Raw genomic sequence first — 21,929 nt, 5'->3', positions numbered from 1 at the left:
GAACAGAGAGATCTCAAATGTCTGATTCTCTGTGATGATCTTCTGAACAATTATTTTGAGCTGTCAGTTGAATCTATCTCTGAAGTGGTCTTCCTGCACTTTTTAGTGCCCTGTGACTCTTGCCAAGTACTTGTCACATATTGCCCCTCCAATGAATCCTTCTATGACTTCTTGTGCCAATGGGGACAAAAACATCAATAGCAGGATGGTCCTGCAAAGGCTCTTTCCCCCAGCGTAGGGGAATGCCAGGGTGTTGAGGTCAGAGTGGGTAGATGGGAGTGAAAACATCCTCACAGAAGAGGGGGAGGGGTATGGGGGAGGAAAAGAGGAATAACATTTGAAATGTAAATACATAAAATATCCAAGAAAAAGAAAATTAAAAAAAGAAAAGGAAAAGACTTTAGAGTGGCCAAGTGCTCTGAATGATGTATGGCTTTGTTCTGTCCTGTCCTCTTCTGCTTCTGCCAACTCACTCTGAATCCCTTGCTGATATTTTGCAGAAGACACATCCTCTCTGAGACACATGTCCTCATCTAGGGATTCTCTCTCTCTCTCTCTCTCTCTCTCTCTCTCTCTCTCTCTCTCTCTCTCTCTCTCTCTCTGTCCCCCCCCTCTCCTCCTCCTTCTCCTCCTTCAGTTCTTTATTCATTCATCACTTTTTCAGGTACCAACCAGCCCTTAAACTTCCTAGTCCAAATAGCAACTAAACCTCTCTCACCCCTTCCTGTTTCAGTTTCATGTTTTATCTCCCTTTATTCCTGCAAAGGTGATCATGCCCGCATAACCTAAACTCGCTAGCTTATAGTCTCCATCTACTGAGGTAAGGAGGTTCTCTAAAGTGAATGGTGCCAGCTTACTGCTAGGCACATGCAGATGTGAATGAACCGTGTCTGCTTTAAAAATAAAAGTCTTAACAAGGCCTTTATGTTATCATCTGCGTAAAATTATTTCACTCTAGAAAATATCAGGCACGTGTACTAGAAGGGAGGTTGTCAAATGCCTCCTTGTGCCCAGCACCCAGCTCCACCAGTTAGCTACCTATGGGGGTTTTAATTTATATGAGCTCTCACCCACTTAGATCCACCACACACTTTACATTTGCTATATTTTTTAAATTTTCACTTTTTTTCCTTTGTTGAGAGAGAGGGGGGAGGGAGAGAGGGAGGAGAGAGAGAATATGCTTGCAGTTGTGTGGGTAGGGAGGTATGGATGATCTGGGAGGGAGAAATATGATCAAAATACATCGTATAAAATTCTTTTTTATCGGCTGGCTAGTTACCATGTCTTTGGATCTGGTGGACTATGTGAGTATGATGAAGAAAACAAAGATGCTTGGGGTTGGGCTGAACTGCCCCATTTTTTTCAGAGACAAGGAATATATATTTGGGGCTCATGTTGATCTTGTCAGAAGATTCTGCTTTGGGATGTGATTACCTTTCCAGTTTAGCAGCTGCTCTCTCCCTAGCACTGTATCACCCACAATCTCTCTTGTCATCCTATCGTGTGTGGTGCAGACAAAGCCCCCTTCTAACCTGCATCACACCTATGCTATCTACAGCTTGCTGAACACTGTGAGGATGAACGTGCATGCAGGGCCCAGGACTAGGTTGGGATGCCTGCTCATCTGCCCTGCCCTCTCTCTACAGTGTAGTCTTCACTGCAGTTAACCAGAGGCATTTACAAGCTAACCTCCTCAGCAACATCTCAAGAGGCTTTCAAGCCTTTCCCAATAATGCCATACGGAATTACTTTCTGACGAATGAATGTACCACCAAAGCTGAATGATGGAACTTGCAAGGATGAATGTAAATATCTGCTCTCCAGAGCCACATGGTTCTTTTTAACTGTTCTATCCACATGAAATCTTCATCAGGAAGGGAGCAGGCTTCATCTGGCTCATGACACATAGACCCATAATCCCAAATACGGAAGTAGAAGGGGCTGAATGGTTGCTGTTGTGTGGGTGGATGGTACTTCCTTTGTAGTCTGGCCAGCACTTCTTCGAGCTGTGAGTGTGGGCACTGAGACCTTATAGGCTAGTGGCAACTGCTAATGTGTATGTTCAGGAAGATTCTCTGAATCCTTTGTGCTTCAGTTTCCCTACCTGAGTGGTTAGTGAGACAGTACTGCATCTTCTTTCCCATGGGGATGACATGTAAATATGACCATTAGCAGGACGAGTGAACACAGCAAGGGCTTGACATCTGCACAATCTTTCTTTTTCCTTATGCCTACTGAAAGCAACCTCACAAACACTTTGTCACGAGGAACAGCTCTGATTTAGTGGAGAGTTGATGATCCAAGGCCTGTAAAATGGTCAGCATAAAGTCCCTTGTGCCTGTTGTAACTTCTGGCTGTAGGTGTCTTCACCTATATAATCAACCAAATGCCACTACATATAATAGAACTGACACAATCATCCAGCCCTTGGACATGAAAAACTCTAGGTTACTACTGTTCATGACCCTTGATTGTGTGTTTACTGTCCTGTGTACTTGTCCTGACCTCTTGCCATGACTCTTACTGTGGCGACATCCTCAAGGACATTAGGATCCTGCTACCATCTATCCCTTTGCCCCTCTCAGCACAAGGCTGACACCCACACTCTTCAGCCACCCCCTTATCACAGGGCTAATATAGTAATTAATGTGTTCATAGTTGCTCAGCCTAAAATTATGGTCTTTTCAAACTTGCAGTAGGATCTACACTGTGTAGCAAAAGGTAATTCTGTGTCTAAGTTTCACCTTAAGTTTAGCATGGCCAGTGTGGACCAAGCAGGCATAGCCATTTTGAGTTGAACATCTTTAACAAGCAAGCCCTGTTATTGAAGCTGAATATAAAATCCCAAGCTGCATTGTGAGATTTCTCCAGTGTATATACATACTGGCACTGAGAGGGCACTGGAGAAGCCAAAATGGAGGGAGCATAGGGTTTCCACAGTTCCTGACTTGGACCAATCATAAATCTTTCATCTTATCCATGGGAATACAGTCATTACAGAAAGTGAATCCCAATGAAGCTTGAAAAGTGATTTTAACATCCCTAGACATTTCTCTACCCATAGAGGAAATAAATCAGTACATAACATACATATAGATCCAAGTATAAATGTCTCCACACCACAAAATTATGTTAATGACTTAATGACTGGTAATATGAACAATAATTTAAATATTTTAGGAAATTGTCTTAAGTAAGTATACAAAGAAGATTTTGGTAATTTCTAAGCAAAAATAAATCCTTCAAGTAATGTATTTGATGACTAACTAGTGATTAAGCCATATTAAGAAATACTCATTGTCACATAAACTATTTTAAACCTGTCAATTATAAAATCAGAGAGGCTGGCTAACCAAGAGCAACAATAATTGAGTCTACTACAAACGACAGTTCTAACATCTTTTCTACAATTTAAAAAACAATCAAATAAAATGTGACAAATACACTACTTATTTGAAAATCAACTTAACTACTCACTATTAATTTTCTCTGCCTTGGGTTGCCTATATTTTGAAGAAAATACCATTTGATGAATAACAAACTAGTTTATAATTCATAATTTATCATTTGGAATCAATGCGTCTGTTCCCACAAAACAGAATATTCTGATTTTTTTATGTGCTCAGTAGAGAAGAATCCCTCATAACAGGCAAGCCAAAGTCCTGTAGATCACAATTGGTTGAGAAGCAGCGGCTGGTTGTATAAGGCGTTTAATTGCAACTGTGTACAGTTTTAACTTAGATCTGTCTTGAAGACAGAATACAAATAGCAGAATTAAGTCACCTATTTTGTGAGCTTCATTTGTTATGAGAGCGATAAAGTGAATTGAGGACTAGAAAGGCAGTCGGCAGCCGTAGAATGAGAAAGAGGACTACATCACACGCGGTGCTCACCATGTGTGAGTAGAATGGGAATGGTGGTATAATTGACATCCTCATCTAGACCTGTTTGTTTCAAAACCACTTTCTGTGCCCAGACTCCTTTAAGCAGAGAAATAAATGACTTGCACCAAGAAAGCACAGAAGCACCTCAGGAAAAAGACACTTAAGGTAAGGCGCTGAGAGGACAGCTATAAATGAAACTTGAGACAGAGCTCTGGGATGTAATGCTGTGAGGCAAGCCCTTCTCAAAACTCACAGAACAGTTTCCCAGGGATTCTACTCCTTGCCACTATTTTCATGTGATAAACATCCTCTGAGCACAGACATGGAAGCACGGACTTTACAGCTAAAGGGTGGCAAGTAGAGCGTGCGAGTTTTCAATAGAGAAGTCTAAAATTTGTTCATGGATTTGGTAATAAAAATAGACAAGTTCCTATGAGATGAAATTATTATTTAGTCTTGGGGAGGGAAGACGGAGAAGATAATAATGCCTATCAAATACAATAACTATGTCTAACTGCATCCGTATGTTTCAATATGTGACTATCATGCACCACAGGTGTAAGCACACACACCCTGTAGGCACGTGTGAATATATATTCATACTGTGTCTATACTTCTACAGAGGTTAGACATGAATAAAATCAAAATCAAATTTTGAAACTGACCATATACTACACTAGACTAAAAATGTATAATCTATTTTTAATTTTTTTTGAAAATTACATTGAATATGGTAATGACACAATTTCCAGCTAAGTTTATGCCCGGTCTTCCTCCCCCCGCCCCACTTCCAACCCCTGTCTCAAATTCATGGTGTTTTCTTCTTTAATTAACATTAACTATTTGGTTTTGTGCATGTATACACATGTTTAGGGTTGACCATTTGGGATTGGCTAACCTATTAGGGGATCTCATCCGTGGAGAAGATTCCCCATCTTTCAGCAGTCACTGATTGCCTGTTCATCTAAGGGTTAGTCTTTTGAGATTCCTTCCAGCTATGTTGACATTTCAAATGGCTGTCACTATACAGGTTTTGTTTACATAGTCATATTGTTGAGATTTCATGACTACAGCTTCTTTAGCAGGTCTGGAAACTATTATTTAAAAACAGGTATCCTGGCCCTCTGGCTCTGACAATACTAACTCCCATCTCATGTTACCTGAGCTTTATTGGTAAAGGCCACATTGTAGACATACCATTTCGGACTGAGCATCTCACATCTGTCACATATCTGCATTTGGACCAACAATAGCCATCCTTGGTAGCCTATGTCTTCCACAGAAACAAACTTCACAGGTGATGTGTAAGAGCTATACCTACCTATGAGTGTAAGAATAAGTATTTAGAATACCATTAGAGACCAGATTGTTTTTTAATGGTAATAATAGATTGTCCTCTATAGCCCATGGTTTCAGCAGCCATGGTAGTTGGCTAGGTTCATGGTATGAGACTTAACTTTCCTTCTATGGAGTGGACCTTAGCTCCAATTAGATGTAAGTTAGCAACCCCAAAGGAAAAAAGTGAGTGCAAGAAAATGAATTTCTTATATTCTCCTAGGTATATACTGGGGTATAAGAATGACAGGGGCACCCCCTAATGTACTTATCTATCTATCTATCTATCTATCTATCTATCTATCTATCTATCTATCTATCATCTATCTATCCATCCTTCCATCCATTCATCTTTTTCTATCTTACCTACCTATCTCTATCTCTGTTTCTATCTCTGTCTCTATCTCTGTCTCTGTCTCTATCTCTATCTCTCTAAGCATGTCTTCCTTCTATTAATTGAGTCAATACAATTGTTGGTAAATAGAAGCAGACTTCCATGCCTGAATAATCAGGACTGACTGAGAAACATAACTGCAAACCCAATAATCCTCTTGGCATATTCAAACATCAAGGGTGATGTTCTTTTGACCATTGCAGAGTTCAGTAATTGTATGTGACAGGCACTTTTCTGATGCAAGGCACCCCTAAGGCTTGACTGTTTGGCATTGCAAAGTCTAGGGCATGACACTGGAAGTCCTCATCCAGTCCTCCGCACAGAGACACTCCTGCAGGTCATGGGGAAATTGAAAAAGAAACTCATTACTGGAGCCAATTCAGTGACCTGGCCACATACCCTAGCCATCGATTTCCTGCAAGGACGTGTTCTCATCTGAACCCACCACATAAGGAAATTAAGACACAGGGTATGGGGAGGCCATGTACAGAGATGCACAGCTCTCTACCCCCAATCCTAACAGTCAGTACTCATCTGCTGCCTGACGCTGCCATTATAATTACACAGGATTCACTGAAACATATGGCATGGTGACTAATCTGCCATTAACGTTTTATGATTTATGGAAAGTACTGGTGGCATTATATCTGGCACCCTTAACATATCAGCCTGGACACTTAAAATCTTTGCAGCCTATTACTGGAGCCTTGTTACCAGGCAATGGCCAGGACACTATTTATCTTCTGTAGATAAACCCACCTTCCTGTCTCCACTATAGCCTTCCCCCTCCCCTGATTTGACAGGATCTCTATGGAGCCTTTGTATGATCTTTGGACACTGGGCTGTCTGTCTAGGAACTAATGGGAAAATCACCATGTGATGTGGAATTATGCAGTATGAGTCTTAAGCTTCTGTTTTCACATGTTGACAATTAGCCCCAAGTACCTACCTCTCTCTCCAGCTCCTCACAAGAAAAGTCAGTTAAGAGAGAGTTAATCTAGGAGAAAACGAATGTGTCAGCAGAGATGATTGGCACCTTCTGATGACAAGGAGAAAAGTCTCTAAAGCACCACATGGAAGCTGTGCTGTGACACGGGTACTGCAGGAACTGACTTCCCTTTCAAAGGGCTTTAGAGCCACTGATTCTGCCTTAGAAGTTCCTCTCCCATAGTTTAGCTCTGATAATAATGGTTGCTTTTGCAGTTTTCACAGGATCTGTAGGAAGTGAATGATATCAGACAAGGAAATAGATGTGATTTTTGTGTTCTAGTCACTGAAAAGTTTTTAATTTATTAAAATAACTGATGACAATGTTAAGTAATATTAAATTACACTTATATATTAAATTATATTTAATATGTACTATTAAATACATAAATAATTAAATTATATTTATGAATTCATATTGGGAATGAAGAACTTTGATTGTATTTACCTCCAACTCCTCCCAGATCCTTCCTCACCTCCCTATTCCCCCAACTTCAATATCCTTTTTTTTTTCTTATATATTTAAGAACCCATTGACTTCAATTTGTGCCATTCATATCATTCTGGCTGTGGGGACATGCCGTAATATGTGGTAGGACATACACTTAAAAAAAACTGACTTTCCCTCCCTAGGAAGTAATCTACTTCCTTCACTTTGGGGGGAGGGCTCACAGATCTCTTCCACCATGTTAGAATGTTGACTGATGATTATGTGCAGACCTCCCAGCTTCTGTGAGTCCATAACTGTAGTGGTCCTGGAATATCTAGGAGACACTGTTTCGATCTGGTCCTCCCTGACCTATGGTTCTTACAATCATTTTATTTCCTCTTCCAAGATTGTCCCTGAGCCTTGGGAAGAGAGACCTCCCATTGAGGATGAGCCTGCCACAGACTCTTTTCTCACTCTGACCAGTTGTGAGTTTCTGTCTTAACTACAATCTACTGTGCAAAGACATTCCTCTGATAAGTGCCCACAGCTGGAAAAGGTAAGAAGTTTATCTGTGGCTTTTTTGAGGATTACATGTTGTTTCAAAGACTCCTACTGTCCCCTTACATTGCTGGGGATCCTTGTTAAAGGTTAAAGTGTAGGACCTGGTATTTGTCATTTGAGGGGCAGGATCTTTAAATGGAAGACATTTAAAGACAGACTTCGTTGTGATTTGGTGAATTTGGTTCTCAATGAGGAAGACAGAGATACACTTTCTCTGCATATGCTCTTTGGTGAAAGGTCAACTTCAGTAACCAGGAGGTTTCTTAGGTAAGTAAAACAGACATGAGCAAAGGTCACATTAAACAGATCTGGGCAATTAAAAGAAGAGTCTGAAGGTTACACTTTGACCATTTCAGAATTTTAGTGAAGCAAAAGACCACACTCATGATCACCCCACATTCAAGTGCCCTATCTTTATTCATCATGAGGAAGAGAGACTGGGATAACAGTAAAGCAAAGACTGCAGCTGATGCTCAAAGGAGAAATTTGTCAGGAGAAAGGGTTAACCAAATAATTTGATGTATGCCCGTTTTCCAAAACCATTCTACCCTATGGCAAGTGATTTATTTCACTGCTTGTGGTTAGTGGTTAATCCTCTCAAAGCTTTGGAATGTGGGTGATGGATTGCACAAGATCAGAGTCACCGGGCTGGGATGACCAGTCAGAGCTCAGATGTTGAGGCTATGCAGCTTTGGGGACTTTCCATCCAAATACCACAGTGTTGCACTGAAAAAAGATAGCATATATAAGTATACCATATATATTCATATATATCCATATATAGACATATAAAGACTATGATATATATGCCTATATAAAGTCAAAGCCCACAACCTATATTTTCTTTTAATAGAAAACTCTAGCATAATCTCTAAAACTCACATCTTATTTCACATTCACTGGCATGAGGCTATGCTACATCATTTTAATAACACAACACTTATATGGCTGTACAATACTTACATATACATATACACACACATACACATACACATACAGACACATATACATACACATATACATATATATGATGTTTACTTCTGTAGGCTCAATAAATAATGTACAAATCATGAAAAGTGCTGTTTAGTTTAAAGTAGTCATAGAAATAACATTTTGGAAAAGCATTTTATTACATAGGAAGGATTATGTTATCTTCTCTGTGTGATAACTCAAATAAAGATCAGTTCTTACTTTCTGCGTGGTGATGGGGTTTGAGCTCTGGAACTTGCACATGCAAGTTCCCTAATACTGAGCTACACCATCAGCCATCCTCACTGTTCTTTTCTCACTGACTGTTAATTTTTCCATTAATTGTTCTACTTAAGATTCTTTTTTAAAAACAATACATTTATTCGTCTTTGAGAATTTTGTGCATTTTTAACTATCTTTATTCCCCTCAAACTCCTATCAGATTTTCTTCCCCCTCCCTACTTACCCAAGTTCATGCTCTTTCTCTGTCTATTAAAACTAAGAATCCATGGATCCCAGTTTGTGATAGCCAACTATCCCTGGGTGTGGAGCCTTCCCTAGAGCATGACCCATGTATGAAGTGTCACTCTATTGATGAAAGCTGACTTTCACATTCTAAGCAACAATCAAATGCCAACGTCTCCTTGACTATGAGATTTAACATCTAACTCCTCCCTCAATGCTTGGACTTTTCTGTGTTAGCTTGCACAGGTCTTGTGCATGTTCTCACAGTCTCTGTGAGTTCTTATGTGTATCTTCCCTGCTGTGTCTGGAGAACACGTTGCATTGATGCCATTCACTGCTTCTGACTCTTGCCATCTTTCTAACCTATCTCCTGCATAAATCCCGAGACTCTAGGAAGGGATTGTTACAGACTTTCCATTTGGGGCTAGCATCCTAGAGACTCTTATTCAGTGCACACTGGCCAATTGTGCATTTCTGTTCTAAGATTTGCAATAGTATGTAGATTGGTGTCTATATGCAGGTGAAGGATGGCACACATTAAAGCAAAGTCTGTGATTGGGCAGTGAAAAGGTAAGGTGGGCACAGAATTTTGAAGGGAGGAGAGAGAGGGAGAAGAAGGAGAAAGCCAAGATGGAGACAGAGAAGGATGACCCAGATCTGTGTGGCCTTAAATGGCCATAGCTAGCTATGAATATTTCTTAAGGGATGGATTTTTATAGGTCAATTTATCTTATCAAGGAGGGGACCAGAGAATAGCTAGAGGTAGCATGGTGTGGTGCCCTAGAACCAGCTACCACGGAGATGAATATACCCCGCTAATGTCATATGGCTCGACGATGCTGGCTATTGAGGATTTGTGGTTAATTTAAAAATTTACTGCAGGGCTGGAGAGATGGTTCAGCTGTTAAGAGCACTGACTGCTCTTCCAGAGGTCCTGAGTTCAAATCCCAGCAACCACATGGTGGCTCACAACCATCTGTAATGAGATCTGATGCCCTCTTCTGGTGTGTCTGAAAACAGCTACAGTGTACTCATATATAATAAATAAATAAATCTTTAAAATTTACTGCAACAATTATATGCCTATCCTTCAGAAAGATGCAGGTTTTTTTCCACCTCACTAAAGAACAATTATAAATACTATGGGCATTCCCAGAAAACACGAAAAGGCACCCAAATACCTTTTATGGTTGTGACTTTCTTCAACTCTCACTCCTTCAAAGAGGACTCAGAGTCCTGGTTCCATATTGTCACATGAGGTGTGACACTGAGCAGCATGCTGTCTCTGAAAGTCCCTTTGCTGGTGAAAAAGAGGGAAGTTTACCACAGGTGTAATTGTCTTCCACTGAATGCCAGACGTAGAGCTTGGCATGTTTTTATTTGTGTAGTCCAAAAGCTGGATCACTAAAAGGTCTAGTTCATGTATTACTATGAATAGCCACCATCTTATGTTTCTGCCATCTTCTCTACTTCTCTTAAATGCACTTTTTAAATTTTTCCGTTGTTAACTGGTTGGTCTCTCACAGATGACAGAATGTACGTTGCAGCCTTAGTCACACATTTCCAGCATTCACAAATCATCCTTTTACAAAGATGTTTAAAAGATGGCCATTCCAGGGTTGAACAGAGAGGTCAACATTACCAAAATCTCTTATAGCTTCCTTCTTTTCTTTCTAATTACACAGCAAAATTTATTGTACTTTATTAGTTTCAAAATTATCCCTGTACTAATTAAATATACTACTTGATATTTTTCCTTTTCTTGATGTCTGGATTTGTATTCCTTATTTCAGATTTTCAGGTTGCTAGGTTGAAAATCTTCCATGTGCTCTACATGGTTCTGAATTTCTTCATCAATGTGTTTGCAATGGTGGCTTCTCTTCTGCCTGCTACACTCAGTTATTTCTGCGGTTTGGCCAGGTTACTTCCACTCGTTTCTAAACAGGTTTTAAGCCTTATTTTAGCATTTATTTATTTATTTAGGGCTTTTTTTTTTTGAGACATGGTTTCTATGTGTGGCCTGGCTGTCCTGGAACTTCTCTGAAAACCAGCCTGGCCTCAAACTCAGAGATGCACCTCCCTCTGCCTCCCAAGTGCTGGGCTAGGATTAAAGGTGTGGGCCACCACCAACACCTGGCTCTCGTTTATTTTTGGTCCAAAAGTTACTTGGGTGTCTTTTTCTGAAAATCTGTGTGTGTGTGTGTGTGTGTGTGTGTGTGTGTGTGTGTGTGTGTGTACAAACATACAAAGATAGCCTTTTTTCAGTTCTTAATTTTTAAACTTACTGCACATTAATCAATATAGCATATGTAATATTTCCATGGATTTTAGTGTGGTCAGTAAGCATGGTATTATAGCAATGGCTAAACTTTGACATTTAGATAGAAGTGTAATTAACTTTAATATTAAACATTTATAATGAAATCCCAATTGCATCTAAAATTCTAATTTATTGAATTTCCTCAGACATCTTTGAAAGTTTTCCCATTGCCCATAAACAGGCATATTTACATACACATGAATATGCAAAATATGAAAAATAAAATAAATTAAATTATTCTAGCAGTAATATAATGTCCTTTGGTTTTTATATTTCGTCATTTTTCCTCACCAGTAGAAATAAACTCTGTGCGTGGCTTTCTGAAGTTTCATTACATGCGTCTTGTTGATCGTGTTTCTAACCGCAGGACTCTTAGAACAAGATGCGGGTTCTCTCTTTCCCTCAACTCTAGGACATCCTTTCGGATTCACCCTCTTACTCCCACTTTCCCCACCTCCCACTGCCCCCTTTTACAATCTTGCGTGATTGACACTGGAATGTCTGCGTCTCTTCATTGCGCTTCTGAACTTTCCCTTCCTACTTCAATAGTCTTTATCCAATTCTGTGCCTTTCTGGAAGGCTTCTTTGACCTCCTTTTCTGGCTAAGTTTTTCACCAGTTGTGATCATGTGCTAGTCTTTAAATCTGTGTGATCAGCTTTTAACCCCTGTTCCCTTTATCCCTACAGATTCCTTTCCCATCAGGCTCAGCTTGCAAGCTGACACCTGATTGTTCGGTTTACTGCAGGCCACTGGGTGAGCATCCTCCCCCTAGCTGGGATTGCTCATTCACAGTCTGCCAGCAATTCAGAATTGTGCTTTGGTCCCTGGATCTGAAAAGCTGCACTTTCTTTACTTGAGGCTCTTTAGGGAAGAGAAGGAGCTGCAGCTGGGCTCTGAAATCTCAGGTCATTTATTTGAGGCCCTGGTGTTCTGGGAGCCATGCCATGTTGACAGTGTGCCTACTCCTTTGCCTTCTGTCTCCTCCAACCACACAGTGCTTCCTATTTTCACACGGTTCAAATGGCTCTCCTATCATTGCCTGGTCCAATGTGTATAACAGGCTGCAGGGCAAAGCCAGGCCCAATGAGAAACTCCTCTGACCTGCAAGGTTCTCAGGTATTTGATGCACAGCATATATTAACTAATATAATAATTTAACTATCACTTCACTTAATGTCAATGAAATGTCTTCAAAATCCCTCTGAATGGTGTAAAAAGCAAAGGAAACTGGGAGGCGCTACATAAGCACGAACTGTGGGAGAAAACACAGAGATGAGCACCAGGCAATCACTAACAGACTTTCGGCAAGACAAAAATGTGCAAAAGGCTACCCCCCAGGACAGGTAACCTTCAATAGCAAATGCCACATTTAGCAAAACTGAACAATTATTAATGTAGGTAATTGGACCTAAGAGGAAGGTTAGTGACAGGACTTTGCCCTCATGTTTCAGCTTATTCCAATTTCTCTGGAAAAAAAACCCTCCTCACTGCATCATAAAGAATCCAGGAAATAGGGGCTGGGGATTTAGCTCAGTGGTAGAGCGCTTACCTAGGAAGCGCAAGGCCCTGGGTTCGGTCCCCAGCTCCAAAAAAAAAGAACCAAAAAAAAAAAAAAAAAGAATCCAGGAAATAGTCACATCAGGTCCCCACCATGTTACTGCTGTGACCAAGCATCCCGATGTGGGCTGCTAAAGTCAATAACAAAACAGACCCATCTTACAGAATAATAGCTTAAAATAAAGGTGTGACCAGGGCTATGTTTCTCTACAGACTCAGAGGGAGGACCCTTCCTTGCTTTCCCAGCCTTATCTGGACTGAGATTTTCCCCAACCTCCTCCTTTTTCAGGCCAATCTCCACTACTGTCTTGCTGTGGCTATTTTTCCTGCCTGCCTGGTCTTCACAGGGCGATTTCCCACGTGTTCAGAATCCTCATCTCTTTAGAAAAACATCAGTCATATTGGACTAGGACCCACCCTAAAGGTTCATCACACCTTGGAGAGCTCTGCCAGATGTGGTCACTCAATATGTACTAGTGGTTAGGACCACAGTGTCTTTTGATGCTTATATGCAATTGGGACCAAAACACAATAGCAAAAAGAAAGCTGGGTCTCCTTGCAGAACGATCAGAAATCAAACTGAAACCTCTCTCAGTAAATTAGAATCTGTTAACTAAGTGCATTCACACATAGAAACCAAAGTACCATCCGGGAAACTAGCTTCCTTTGAGATGCCAGGATTACCCTGTCTCCTTGTCTACTGCCAAATGACAGACATTCCAAAGTAGCTTCTCACCAGTTCTCTACTCTGTACTATCAGGGCATGCATTTCAATATCTCTCTTTCTCAAAAAGAGAGAAATCAAGAAAACTAAGGTCAAAACAAACAAAACTCACCAAGATAAAAAACAAATACCAAAACAACCCTGCCTCATTTAATAAAAACAACAACAACAACAACAACAAAAAACGCATTTGCAGTTGTCCTATTGATATTCCTTCTATGCTCCTCCCAACAGTTACCTAGCAACAGCCAGGTAGGCCTGGTTTGCTATAAAAGGGACTGTTTGGCCTCTCCTTCTCTCTCTGATTCTCTGACTCTCCACATGTTTCTGGCCAGCCTTCTCTCTCTCTCTCTCTCTCTCTCTCTCTCTCTCTCTCTCTCTCTCTCTCTCTCTCTCTCTCCCTCTTTCTCTGCCTCTACTTCCTTCTTAATTCCCCTTCCCATGCCCCCAAATAAATATAGCTGGTAACAGGGGAGGGAGGATGCCTCAGCAAGGACCTGCTGAGGAACCCCCTCCCATCCTACCATATCATGCTCCACAAAACATCCTCTTGTCTTTATAAAAATACATCATGGCCAACTACTCCATTGGAAGGAGAGTGCACAGAGCTCCAATTGCTTTTCCTGGGATATTTCTCTTCCTTCCTTCATCACCCTTATCTAATTGTGTCACTAGGATACAGGCAAGATCAATAGCTTTTGACTCCACAATGGGTGGATTCTGTTCTCTGCTCTCTGGGCAACCATGGCCTCTGCCTCTAAATCTGCCAACTCAAACAACAGCCAGCACCACCTGAGTCTGAGCTTAGTGTTTTATAGTAGTGAAAGTGCCATAAAAAAGCTGAGCGGCAGCCAGAATGGACATTACAGTATGGGGTGGGGCAATGCCTGCTGTGGAGCATTTGATCAGTCCTCCCTGGATGACTTTCTCCCCTGACCTGCTTCTTATCTGAGAAAGCTTTCTTCAAGCCACACAGTGAAAAAAGATACCAGTTCCCCACATGTATGCCTGAAGCCTCCATAGCCATACAAAAGTATTAGATCCCTTTGAACTGGAGTTAGACATGGTTGCTAACTACCACGAAGATGCCGAGAATCAAGCCTGGGTCCTCTGTAAGAGCAGCAAGGGCTCTTAACTGCTTAGCCATGACTTAACTCTTCAGTCTCAAGGCTTACATCTTATCAAGAAATGCACCATGGCGGTGAGAATGGAAATGTTCAAACTCCTTGTTTTTCCCCAGTGAATGACAGGTGAATATCTCAGGATAGGAAGAGGGGATGTAAGTTCTATGAGTCATAAAAACTATCTGAATGATGTAGGAAAGCACATATTAGAAAAATTCTAATGTTTTGAAGAAAAAGTAAATCTTCAATACAAATAATTTGAACGATGAAGAAATGCACAAAATGAAGAAGTGAATCATGACTTCAAATTTCATGTTGAATCCCATGTTGCCCACCCACCAGCTGCCTGTAACTGGTAGGTGGACATTACATGTTGTTTCTACACACGTATAAATGCTAGATAGCAGGAGAACGGATAGGAGTGACAGATCACAGCAAACATGGCATTACCAAGTACTCCCCCATCTCTTTGACAAATCATACTTTCATTGAATTAGTACGACATTTTAATGTGACAATATTTGCTCAGCTAAACTTCATTGTTACTTTTTCTCAAAATATTCTTTGTTACTTGTAGATTTTCTTATTGCTTTGCAAAGATTTTGTCATTCTATTTTGAGGTAAATGACTATAATAGTGAGCTTTCACGTTCAGTAGTATTACATTTCTGGTCTCATGCCTAATTCTTTCATCCATTAGCGAATTTTACAGAGTTCTCTTGGGTGAGTTGAACATAATGAGTCCTTTAGGAGCACATGTGCTGACGGCCGGTCTCCAAATGGTGGTGACACTTGAGAGGCTGTAGTGACTGTTGGAGGGGTGAGTCTCACAGGAGGAAGGAGTTCAATAGCGAGGAGGGGCACTTTGGAAGGCTGCATCCTGCTTCCCAATGGTTGCCATGATGTGAGTGCTGTGTCACAGGCTTAGTGCTAATGGAGCCTCTGACTATGGGCTACAAGTTCAGAAACTGTGGGCTAAAATGAATTTATCGTAGTCTCACACATTTCTATGAAATGTTTCTACATCTGCCAAGTATACCTTTAATATATTGTTGTCACTATTTCAAAAACGTATGATAGCATGCATTTTTCATTGTTATCATTGTTTATCTAGCTAACAAAACAGTGGGGTCTACTATGACACTTCTAAACATTATATTGTTGGTAGGTGACTATAGTCACCACTATATCTCATCCTTCCTTCCTTCTCCCCTTCCCACTGTTCCCTTTCTTCTCCAGATAGTACCCATTCTGATTTTTATACATACCTGCACACATACACATGTATATTTTTAAATATGTAATATTAGAGAAAACAGGAAATACCTTTCCACATATTCTGTGATAACAAGAATTCTCTCAATTAAGATATTTTTATGGGTTTGAGTAAACAACTCACTTCAATATTGCTAAATATGTAAGTTTTCAAAATGAAAAGTGAGTTTTGATAATGAAGAATTTTCAGTTTCTGCATTCATTTGATCTGTGTTCTGTGGCTCGTTGGCATGATGGATTGTCATTGACAGAGCTCCCACTGTCATACCACCTTTGTTTACTCAAGACAAATGCCAGTTCTGTTTGATGACACTGTTCATTAGTACAAAGCTAGATACTTTCAATGTATACTTAGAATCTGAGTATTTACTTTATAGCATATATGGTATATAATTTTCCTTTCTTGCTCAATCCTTATAACTGTGGTGAAGGTTGTGTTTGCCTCGTAAAATGAGCGTTGACAGGATGTACATGGTAAAGACTTGCTTAAATACAACCAAAAACTTTCCTGTGTAACTTCTAGAGACAGAAGGCTGAGATAAATACAGGGGCCCACCAAAAACAATGAACTCAGGATACTAATAAATTCTGAGAGAAGGATGCTTAGTCTCTCTTAATACTTGTCTAATACAGAATGACACTCTATAGGGATACATACATTAACAACACAAAATGGACTCTATAAGTTGTGTTTACATATTGGGTGTATGAGTGTGTGTATGTGTGCATTCATGTGTTTCTGTGTGCACAAGAGTGGAGTGGTCTGTGCAAGGGCTGGAGGGCAGAAAGGAAGGGGAGAAAGTGATGCAATTCTACTTTGATTAAAATATATTATTAAAAATATGAAATGCTTTACTTTTTAATTCTAAATGCATTAAGTGTAATTGGGTTAACTGAGGAATCTTGTCCTCTTAAAACTATTTTACTAATTTTTCAGGTTTCTAGAAATTTATATATACTTTTAATCTTTCTTTTTACAGATACTGGAACATATCACTGACAGTGTTCCTAACCCTCTAGGCCATGCGCACTTGCAGCTTTTCAATCACTTTTGGTTCCTTGTCTCGGTCTCGAGTTTTCTTGTTAACTGCATGTGCATTTTTAATTATTTTCAAAAACAAATTTCCCTTTAAAGCATTTGAATTCTTACCCAGTTGCCTTTCCCTGCCACAAGCTCTGCCTTATCTGAAACTCTTCCCTTCGATTATCTGTAAATTTAATTTGATATTCCTCTATGTAATCTCTTCAGAGAGAATGCTTGCAAATGTCAATTATACGCTTTCTTGGTCCATAAATTTTTGATGTTTGGTGCTTTCAATTTTGCTCTAAGCACGTCTTCAATTTCAGTTTACACTTTAATGTGCAGTGGCGAACTTCCATCCCATTAGGAATGGTTCCTTAAATCTCTACAGTGACTGTTAAATGTGCTATATGTGTGGAAGTTTGTTGCTAATTTCCAAATATGGAAATACCCTGGTTGTGTTTACTGCCATATCTGAGCCAACAAAGAATATGATCATACTGTGTCCTACTTGAGTCTGCAAGCAGGATTCAATCCGTCAGGATTTATCAAATTATTTATCAATAATTTATCATTATCCCTTCATGGTGTATGTGCACATTTCTTTGAGTGGCTTCTCTGAATGTGAAAAGAATATATCCGATGTTCAACAATGTACTTCTCTATACTTTGACTTTTGGGTAGATTGTAAATATTATTATTTAAAGAATTGTAAATATTCTTATTTCTGTATTATCCTCTCATTTTCTGCTGATAATAAAGAGTGGAAGAAAAGCTCTGATCCCCCACACACACACACACACCTCCATGCACAACTTTTGTTTTATTTTTTCCCCTTTGCACTGGTCAATTTCACTTCTTATATTTTGAAGGCAGCCATATTTGATATGGCCCCACAGGCTCATGACTGTTCATACATGTGCCTTAGTGGGTGTTGCTGTTGAGAAGGGTATTGTGGAATGACTTGCTGGATGGAGGAGGTGCATCAGGCTTTGAGAACTCAGAGCCCCACAGCCAGTTCCAGCTTATTCTTCACTTTGTGTCTGTGGATGAAGGTTTGATAGCTCAGCTTCCAGCTTCCACAACCATGCCTGGTGCTCTCTACCATGCCTCTGTATCCCTCTGCAACCGTAAGCCAAAATAAACTCTTTTCTCTGTAAGTTTATTTCGATTCTGGTATTTTATCACAGCAACAGAAAAGTAACTGATAAAATTTATGAAACTTGGTCATGTGACATTCCCCTTCTATTTCTAGTACGGTTGGTAGCCCTGAAGTTTGTCCCACGCTGTTTCAACGCCAACCGTATCAATTGTCTTCCACTTTCACTTCATGTGACATTGGCAGCCTATTTTTTCTGAGTTTCTCTCAAATTATTTCTTATGGATTATATTAAACTGTTAAGTTTTAAAGTCTAATACACATACACGAACACACAAACATATAGTGTCTGTGTTCATGGGTGTTCAGAGTCACATGTATGAGCAAGTGCACTGGCACATGGATGGATGTGTGCAGAGGCTTGAAAGCAACTTCAGTGACATTCACCCCTCACATGATATACACAACCACTTTTTAATTTTTGTTTATTTTTATTTAGTTTTTATTTTTTGGAGACCAAGTATCTTACTGGCCGGTAACTTAAGAAGTAGATTGGATTTGCTGTCCAGCAAGCTTCGAGTATCCATGTATCTCTGCCTCCTCAACATTGGGATTAGAAGGGCACATCGTCAGCCCAGCTTTTTTCAAATGGACTCTGGGGATCGAACCCAGGCAGGCCTGCTTCACAAGCTAAGCACTTGACTGACTAAGCTGGCTCCTCAGCTGTGACAGCTGTGACTCCATTGATTTATTTGGCAGCACTGTCAGAAGGATCAGGAATGTTGTAGCTACTCTGTTCTGTTGACCTTGATGTCGACCTCTTTCCAGGGATTTCTGGCACTTTCCTACTGTGAATGTGGAGTGACTTTTGGAGTGGGAGAGAATGGATTCTCCAGTGTTCTCCTTCTCAAGCAGATTTTAATCACTCTGGCTTGGTGCATGTGTGTCTCAAGTTTAGAGTCAACTTGTTTTCACGCTTAGTGTTTTTATTCTTTTTGTTGATGTTTTAGTGGACTTGATAACTTGTTTCCAATCTCCATTTGTTTATCTCTCATACAGTAAACTGATGTTTCCATGCCTTCAAAATTTATGAATAGAGCTGGGACTGAGGGGCTTGTTTCTGTAAGTCTAATCCTTGGGGAGCTGAAACAGAAACATTGCCTGCCCATGCTGAAAGGTGAATTATAGGCTAGCCTCAGCTAGAATGACTTCCTGTATCCAAAACCAATTCTAGCACCCTGTGAAGTAGTATTAGAAACTTAGCAATTTAATTAGTTCACAAAATCGAAAGCTCACAAATGGGAATAGTTCAAACTATCTATGAGATAAATACTTACTGTTTAAACTGCTGCCTAGGGTGTCTTGTTATCACAAACCCACTGACTTTTCCATATTGATGCTGTATAAAAATTGCTGGAACTGGGGTTGGGGATTTAGCTCAGTGGTAGAGCGCTTGCCTAGGGTTCAGTCCCCAGCTCTGAAAAAAAAAGAAAATGAAAAAAAAATTGCTGGTACCTTTTGTTAGTGATAACAGCTTTTAGTACACTCCTTAGGATTTTCTGTATACAAAATTATGCTATGGAGAGAAATAGATTTTTCCTCACTGAAAATCTGAATGGTGTCTTTTCTTTTCATCCTTCATTCTCTATCCTGTAAAATCTTAGAACCATCCACAGGTCATCACTGTTACTTCCCTCACAGTCATCCCTGTTACTTCACATTAGTTATTACCCTAATGGAATGGCTGGGATGGCTGATTAAATATGTGACTCACATTCATACAGTAATAGGTAACATTAAACTAACCTTGCATTCCTGAGGCAAAGCTACTCACCCATGATATATTACCTTCTCACATTTCCAGATCAAGTTTGCTAGTATTTTTATGTGGAGAGTTTGCTTTTCTGTTTGTAAGAGACGGTGGTTTGTAGTTTGTTAGCTGTGGCTATCACTGATTTCTCTTTTGTGATAATACTGAACTCATAGAATGAGTTAGGAAGTGTGTGCTTATATTCCTATAAAAAAAACCTAATGAAGTCTAAGTGACTCTTTGATTCGCCCATAGTCTTCTACAGGAACCTTTGCTTACAAATTCAGTTTCCCACTATGGGGTTGTTATCATCTAAATATCACTTCAGATAATGTCAGTTGTCCCTATTTTTCTTGGAAGTTTGCTCATCTCACCTGACTTAGTTTATCGTAGTATTCTCCCACACCCTTTGCTTCTGAAAGAATGGTAATGATAGTTTCTCTTTGATCCTTCATCACTGGCATTATGATCTCTCTCTCCCTCCCTCCCTCTCTCCTCTCCCTTTGCTTCCTCCTTCCCCTCTTCCCTTCCTCTCCAACTCTCCTCTTCCTTTCTCCTATCTTTCCCTCGTTCTCCAGCTCAGCCCATTGTCTGCTTCTCCGTTCTGGCTGGATTTTTTTTCAGTTTGTTGTTATATTTTATACATCACTGTTAGTTTGTTATCTTTCTTATTTTAAAAGCACCATTTTTCTCAGCTATAATTCCCTTCTAGGCACTGCTTTGTTACTACTGCATGCACTGTAATATGCTGTATTTTTCTTCATTCTTATATTTCCATTCCACTGATTTGTATTAAATTGAATGAAAATTTAAGGCATTAATTTGTCAAATAATGTTTCAGTATATTTTTGAGTTAATTTTTTAGTGGCTACTCTAGGTATTATGTTATTTTTCAGACTAATACTAACTTAATTTCAGAAAGATAAATGTTTATACTCTTCTGCTGACTTTCCTCATGTTATTAGTATTATGCATATAATATCTACAAGTGTCACAAATCTGACAGTACCTTATTGGTTTTTTTAACCACATAAATTTTGTCTTTTAAAGTAGCTAAAAGAAGAGAAAAATAAAAACATAAAATACTCTTAAACAAATAAGCCAACTTTATTGTTTTTTTCGCCATGGCACACAGGATGATTTACTTCAAAAGCTCTGTGATGCATATTTTAATTAAAGAGTAAGTGAGTTAAAGTTTGACAATTAAAGCATGCCTTCTTTGAATAAAACCCTTACTGGCCACCATATGTCACAGGGCTACAAATAGCCCAAGCTCACACTGTCTTTGGATTTCTCTGACTTAAAGATAGCCCTTTCTCAGAGTCCAGACATCTAGCAAGCACCTTTTCCAGTTCTGCTCTCCCTCAGCAACCTTACTGGCTCCGCCCCCAATCCCCAAAAAGTGACCCTTTCACCCTCGGTTAAAGGTATCACTTCAACTTCTCCCAAGGTCCACTAAATAACGCCAGAAATGCTTCACTGCCACCTGGTGGTCATATTTTCGTTGGGAAGGCCCTGTAGAATGAAGACTCGCCATATTTGTTAGCTTTTAAAAATATATTTTTGAAATTAACATATAATTACATCATCTTCGTCCCTTACATTCCTCTCCCAACCCTTCTTATGGTCTCTCTCCCTCTCCCTCCCTCCCTCCCTCCATCCTCCTCCCTTTCTCCCCCCCTCAAATGGATGATTTTTATTTCTTTAATAGTCATTATATATGTGTGTAAATAGAATGCCAAGAACAAGAGGCCAAGTGGTCCCAACTGACACATCTACAACACAATCCTGCATCTGAGACACAGAGATCAAACCATAAGAGGGACAAAGAGAAGGTAAGAGCCAAGAGGAACAGGAAACCTGCTGCGAGATCACATTTCCATCTGAACAACATGGCTGCCTAAACTAGACCTGAATACAAAGACACCACTAATAGACATGCTAATGTGGGAGAAATGTCAGGGGACCTCAACC

The 21,929-nt window shown here is 39.9% G+C and overlaps 1 long non-coding RNA gene across 2 annotated transcripts; it reads right to left on the bottom strand.

The window, feature by feature from the left end:
- Window positions 1-7,989: 7,989 nt before the first annotated feature.
- LOC134482588 (uncharacterized) lies at window positions 7,990-19,942 on the bottom strand. 2 transcript variants are annotated; one of them, XR_010058902.1, is made up of 3 exons: window positions 19,483-19,942; window positions 10,207-10,325; window positions 7,990-8,317 (listed from the first exon to the last, which is right to left on the bottom strand). It is a non-coding gene; the product is annotated as an uncharacterized LOC134482588 (long non-coding RNA). The 2 variants fall into 2 exon arrangements; XR_010058903.1 differs by lacking the exon at window positions 19,483-19,942 and having other exon boundaries at window positions 10,207-11,025.
- Between the last annotated feature and the right edge of the window lie 1,987 nt (window positions 19,943-21,929).

Source organism: Rattus norvegicus, chromosome 1, assembly GCF_036323735.1.
Source record: "Rattus norvegicus strain BN/NHsdMcwi chromosome 1, GRCr8, whole genome shotgun sequence".
In the NCBI taxonomy this organism is placed as follows: domain Eukaryota; kingdom Metazoa; phylum Chordata; class Mammalia; order Rodentia; family Muridae; genus Rattus; species Rattus norvegicus.
The sequence above is the reverse complement of the archived record's forward strand: the minus strand, read 5'-3'. Positions and strand labels throughout refer to the sequence as shown.